Genomic DNA, 6,000 nt, shown 5'->3' with positions numbered 1-6,000 from the left:
CTCACTCAAGGCCTGTGTTTATCTCTGTTCCTTGCTTCAGAAACCTCTTAGCAGACACCATGTGTCAATTGCCTTGCTAGATGCTGAGGAAAATATAGGAACTGATTTCAACAGAGCTTATTAGGAAAGAACAATTTAAAAAAAAAAAACCCAAGTAACTGAATAATTACATATTTATGTGAGGTGGGCAGTGCAGGCTCAGATGTTCTCCCTGACGTCCGCGCATCATCTAATTCATGGAAGAGCACCTGTGATGGTCTTCATCCTGTCCTGTCCCAGTTCTCAAGCAGTGTGAAGGAATGGGACACAGCAAAGTCTGTGTTGGTGACGAATCCATCAGTTGGGTCATCTCTCTGGAAGGAGATGTGCCTCCGGAGATGAATCCGGATCATTCCGGAAGCTTGCCGACTGCCCCCAGGGACCAAACTGCCGTTCAGAGGAGACTCGGCCCCAGGCCTGCCTGGTGGATAGAGTCACATGTTTTCAGTTTGCACACTAGGCGCAGATGGCTTTGAGTTGATACAGACGATTTGGCTACTATCTCACTTTCAGCTAATTTTCTGATTGTATGGGCACACGCTTTCCTAACAAGTTCCAATCCTATCTTGTGGCCAGTCCACATCTTTCAGAACATAGTGAGATTCATGGCTTCATTTTAACCTCGGGCTGTTTCCACCATTGAAATCCTCACATCAGGTTGCTAGAGACACACAGGATTGCCTTTAGTCACTTGACTTGAACAGGTGCCTTATGTATGTATTCACTGGGTGTTCCTCCCGCACCTGTTCTCCTTTGGGAGCCTTACAAGCACTAATTACCATCAAGGAACCTAATCCAAATGGTCTCCACAGGTGTGCCAGTCATGAGGGCCCCAGGTGTTTTCCAAGCAGTGTCGAAAGTCTCTCTTTGTTCCGTGTGGGAGATGTGTCGGTTTGCTAGGGCTGCTGTAAAAAACTACTACAGACTTGGATGACTTGAGCAACAAGAATTTATTTTCTTGCTGTTACGGAGGCTCAAGGTTTAAGATCAGTGGTTTGGGGGTTGGTTCCTTTGTAGATTCTAGCCATCATCTCCCTGGTCCTCACGTGGTTTCCCCTTGGTGTGTTTCTGGATCCCCACCTCCTCTTCTTAAAAGTACACCCTTCATATTGGATTAAAGCCTGCCCTAATGACTTTATTTCAATTTAGTTTTCCTCCTCAAGGCCCTGTCTCTGCATACAGTCACATACTGAGGTCCTCGGGTTAGGACTTCAAAGCACAGATGTTGGGAGCAAAATCCAGCTCGTAACGGGGCAGTTCACAAGATGTACGTGCGTTCCTGACAGACGTGTCACTTAGTGATGGAGTAGAGGGGTTCATGGCACCTCCTCAATTCCTGCGTATGCCACAGGGCTGGCCTGGAGCCACCTCAGGGCCTGTTCCCTGTCCCTGTATGGGGCGCAGCTTCCACAAGCACAGTGTTTGCCCTGGACAGGGCATTAAAGAGTGGAAATAACATTCACTCGCAAAGGGAAAGTGATTTAATTTCCTTACAGGCCTGAGGAAGTCCTTGGACTGTCTCCGATTGTTGGTAATGCTTTTAGCACTTGCTAATTCCTCCCTATATGCTCTGGAGCCATTTTTTCTTTTCCTAAATAAACAGAAATCACTGTAGGCCCAGGAGCTTTTGGCTAGCAACAGCCTCTAGCCCTAACGGAACATTGTTTTTGTTTTGTGTCTGTTAGGTTTGTTTTCATTAAATCCATGAGGTTACCTAGCATTTCCATTTGTGGTGAGTGACTGTGTTTTGCAACAAGAAGCTTGCTATGGTTGTAATTTAGCATAATGCATTTACATTTTGGAAAGTGAAACTCCTGGAAGAAAAATATTAATGGTAGCACAGGTGGTCGATAGATACGGCAAGAGTATTTGCAGCAGCCCCAAGAGAACAGAAGTCTTCTAAATGCTGCTGTACTGTGTAAGATATGCCGAATACTGGTCTTCCCTGGTCTTACAGACTCGAATTGCCCATCAAGGCACATTCGTTCGAGCACCTGGCATCTCCGCTTCTAGGCTGAACCACAGCCCTGACTATTAAGCCCAAGCTTGTTTCCAGGGCCGTGTGCCACATCCCAGCACAGCGTTCCTTCTCTACTGGGGCTAGGAGGACACAGAATGGGGAAAAACTGCCTGCTCGTGAGGCAGGGTTCCACCCCGTGGATTCCTCTCCCTGGACTCAGCGCCAGCTCCAACAACAGGAAAGCCCTCGTCTGAATAAAGGAGCAATTAATGAGCGTTTAGGACCAACACATGTCGACAGAGCCACATTTTTGGCTTGAATCGGAAAACTTGAGAAATCCCATATCTGATTCATAATTCTTTCCCACGTCACACTTCCGTGTTAAAATTTGGAGTTTCATTCCTTCCTTCTCTACTGCATCTCTGATTTCATTCCAACTTTAAGGGCTCAGGTAACTTAATGAGGAACCTAGGGTTTTGTTTGAGTTGGCTATTCTGGCTTTATAAATGTTTTATCTGTAAGAGCAAAATATCCAAAAAAAAAAAAAAAAGAGAGAGAGAATAAAATCTCTCTCAAGAACGGTTAACCTATCTTATAACTATATGATGGTTTCAAAGGAATTAAGAGTACATATAATATTCCTGGTTATTTAAATGAAGAAAGCATGTTACAAAATAGCAGTTCTGATAAAAGCAGTAATTGTTTATTTATTTGAAAGGCAGAAATACAAAGAGAAAGAAAGAGGCCGGCACCGCGGCTCACTAGGCTAACCCTCCGCCTTGCGGCGCCGGCACACCGGGTTCTAGTCCCGGTCGGGGCGCCGGATTCTGTCCCAGTTGCCCCTCTTCCAGGCCAGCTCTCTGCTGTGGCCAGGGAGTGCAGTGGAGGATGGCCCAGGTGCTTGGGCCCTGCACCCCATGGGAGACCAGGAAAAGCACCTGGCTCCTGCCATCGGATCAGCCGGCCACGGCAGCCATTGGAGGGTGAACCAACGGAAGGAAGACCTTTCTCTCTGAATCTCTCTCTCACTGTCCACTCTGCCTGTCAAAAAAAAGGGGGGGGGGGGAGAGAGAGAGAGATCTTCCATCCATCCACTGGTTTACTCCACAAATGGCTGATGCTGGGCCAGGCTGAAGATCCAGGAACTCTATCTGAGTCTCCCACCTGGGTGTCAGGAGCCTAACTAATCAGGTCATCTTCTACTGCTTTCCAAGCAGCAGGGACATGGATTGAAGGTGGAGCAGCCACGACTTGAACCCATGCTCACATAGATGCTGACATCACAGGTGGTGGCTTAACTCACTGTGCCACAACGCTGGCCCAAAGGCGCTGATTTCTGAAAGCATCTTTGTATGGGCCAGTGCTATGGCATAGTCGGTAAAGCAACCATCTGCGGCACTGGCATCTCATATGGGCACTGCTTTGAGTCCCTACTGCTTCTCCGGCCACTGTGGCCAATTGGGGAGTGAACAAGCTCACTCTCTCTCTCTCCCTCACTCCCTCCCTGTAACTCTGTATTTCAAATAAATAAGTAAATATTTTTAAAGAAATCTGTGCGTGTACTTGATTCATATACAAGCACAATTGGAGGATTGTGCTGTGTTGTTATCAATGTTTCTTTACATTGATAATTTAAATGTTTATTCTTCATTCCATTGAACACAGACTTTATTTTCTATATTGAATTTGTGTAAGATACAGCTAGTATTAAAAAATTTTTTTCAAATATTTCCAAGATGAAGTTGATCCTACCTAAAGTGGTGCCACTGTAGAACAAGGCTTTCTCAGAAGTCTTTTGCCTTCTGCTGAGAAAAGTGTAACAGAGCTCCAGTTAGCCCGACCCATTCCCTACTCAGAAAAACATCTTAGGGTCAGCAAAGCACAATCAATTTAGTTGATTTTCCTAGAGCTAGGTTAGCTTAAAAAATTATTTCCCTTGAAATGAAAAGAAAAAAAGCAATAGTTTTTAATCATGGAATTTGTGAAACCAGAACATGGAGAGAAAAGAGGCTGCCCCTAGAGCAAAGTATTCGTAAGCAGTGCGCCATTTGATTCTTCCACACCACTGGTTCTGATCCCTTGTCATCTCATTCCCGAAGGACCCAGTGTGGATTCCAAGCATTCCTGGTGTTCAGTGGGAGACCCTGGTGCAGATGCAAATTTGAATGTGGAGAATTACAGCCGAATAAAAACAGTCTAGGGCTGCTGGTATCCCCTTCATTCGATCATCACTTCTCCGCAATGTTCTGTTGCCTTTCATTGGATATTTAGATCAACATCAAAGGCCACCACCTACAGAAAAGCTTCACTCTCTGCCACTAAAGATTCTTAATGCCACCCAAGCCCCATTGCTAGTTCTTCCTTGTTAGCTGCATCTTAACTTTCTTTGTGTTTCCACGAACTTCAGGGAGAGGTGACTTCATCTCCAGCTTTGGAGTGAGGCCTGGTTAATTCAAGGATAATCTCCACCTCTTGCAGCAATGACTGGTTTAGGAACAGGGCCCAAGAAATTCAGCTGCAGGATTGCGCTGACCACAGTAGTACAGGAATGAGCATGGGGGCCACAGCGAGCCAAAGTCTCAGTGCTTGGAAGGAAATGTCCTTGCTGCTGGGAGAAAGCGCCCGGAAGGGGCAAGCTGCCTTTCTCTGGCGGTCCCCATGTGCTGTGGTGACACGCGGGAGTGTCCCAGCCTCTCCCCAGCGAAGGAGCCTGACCCGAGAGTGAAGCAGCTCAGAGAGGAGGGCACAAGGAGGGATTTGAAGGGACTGCACCGACCCTAAAAGCCCTCCTACTTCTCAGGTACCAGAGGTACACACTTGCTTACTCTGTGAGCCGGCAGGGTAAAGTTACGTACTTTTGCAGCTGGAAGCATATTAACACCGATGCGACATTTGCCGTATTGAAGAATTCTTCAGGCTAGGAGCTGGCCAGAGTGGGTACTGGAGTAGTGCTTGATGCTGCTTAGGAACACCTACATCTCATATCTGAGTGCCTACGTTTGAGACTTGATTCTTCTGCTGATTCCAGCTTCCTGCTAACCTGCACCCTGGGAGGCAGCAGACGATGGCGCAAGCACCCAGGTCCCTGCCACCCATGTGGGAGACCCAGATTGAGTTCCTGGCTCCTGCAGGCATTTTGGGAATGAACCAGCAGATAAGAAACCTCAATCTCTCTCTCTCTCTCTCTCTTTCAAAATAAATAAATAAGGAAATAAATAAATAAAATTTAAAAACATATAATTTGTCATTTTATCACACCTTGAGTTTCCCTTTCTAGGTTGAAAGGAATAAGAAAAGACAAGTTGCTTTAGTCTCGGACTGTTGATTGAAGTTGGTCATCTCGAATAGCATCTTAAATATTAATTCTAAAAGTTCCCATTAAATACAACATCATAATATGGTTGGGTTATAAGAGATGCGGGCTTTTAACAGTCACAAAATGTCAATGATCTTAAAGCAAATCTCAACAATAGGATTTGTACTTAAACTATGTTTTACCTGTAATATCCTTGGGATCCAATCTTAAAATATCAATGCTGATAAGAAATAATTAAAATACATTATTTTATGAATAATTTATGTATCACATCATCGAGTTGAAGAGTTACATTGAACAGAGATTTTAATAATTCTTTAAGGAAGCAGTGGAAAGCAATACTTCTGATTTTAAAAGTGAGATCTTTTCAGATCATTCATCCCCTAACATTTATTGAAATCCTTAAAAATATTGTTAGAGCTTTAAAAATAAAGACATAGAAATAAAGCTATAAGAAATAAATGTAAGTTTCTTTTTTATTATTTTTTAAAAAGATTTATTTATGTATTTAAAAGGTAGAGTGATAGAGAAGGAGAGGCAGAGGTGAGAGAGAGAGAGAGAGAGTCCTTGGTTTACTCTCCAAATGGCAGCAACAACCCAAGCCGAAGACAGAAGGCTGGAACTCCATCTGGAGCTCCCGTGTGGGTGGTAAGAACCCAAATACTTGGACAGTCATCTGCCGCCT

The sequence above is a fragment of the Oryctolagus cuniculus genome, chromosome 6 (assembly GCF_964237555.1).
Source record: "Oryctolagus cuniculus chromosome 6, mOryCun1.1, whole genome shotgun sequence".
In the NCBI taxonomy this organism is placed as follows: domain Eukaryota; kingdom Metazoa; phylum Chordata; class Mammalia; order Lagomorpha; family Leporidae; genus Oryctolagus; species Oryctolagus cuniculus.
This window is presented reverse-complemented; position numbering follows the sequence as displayed.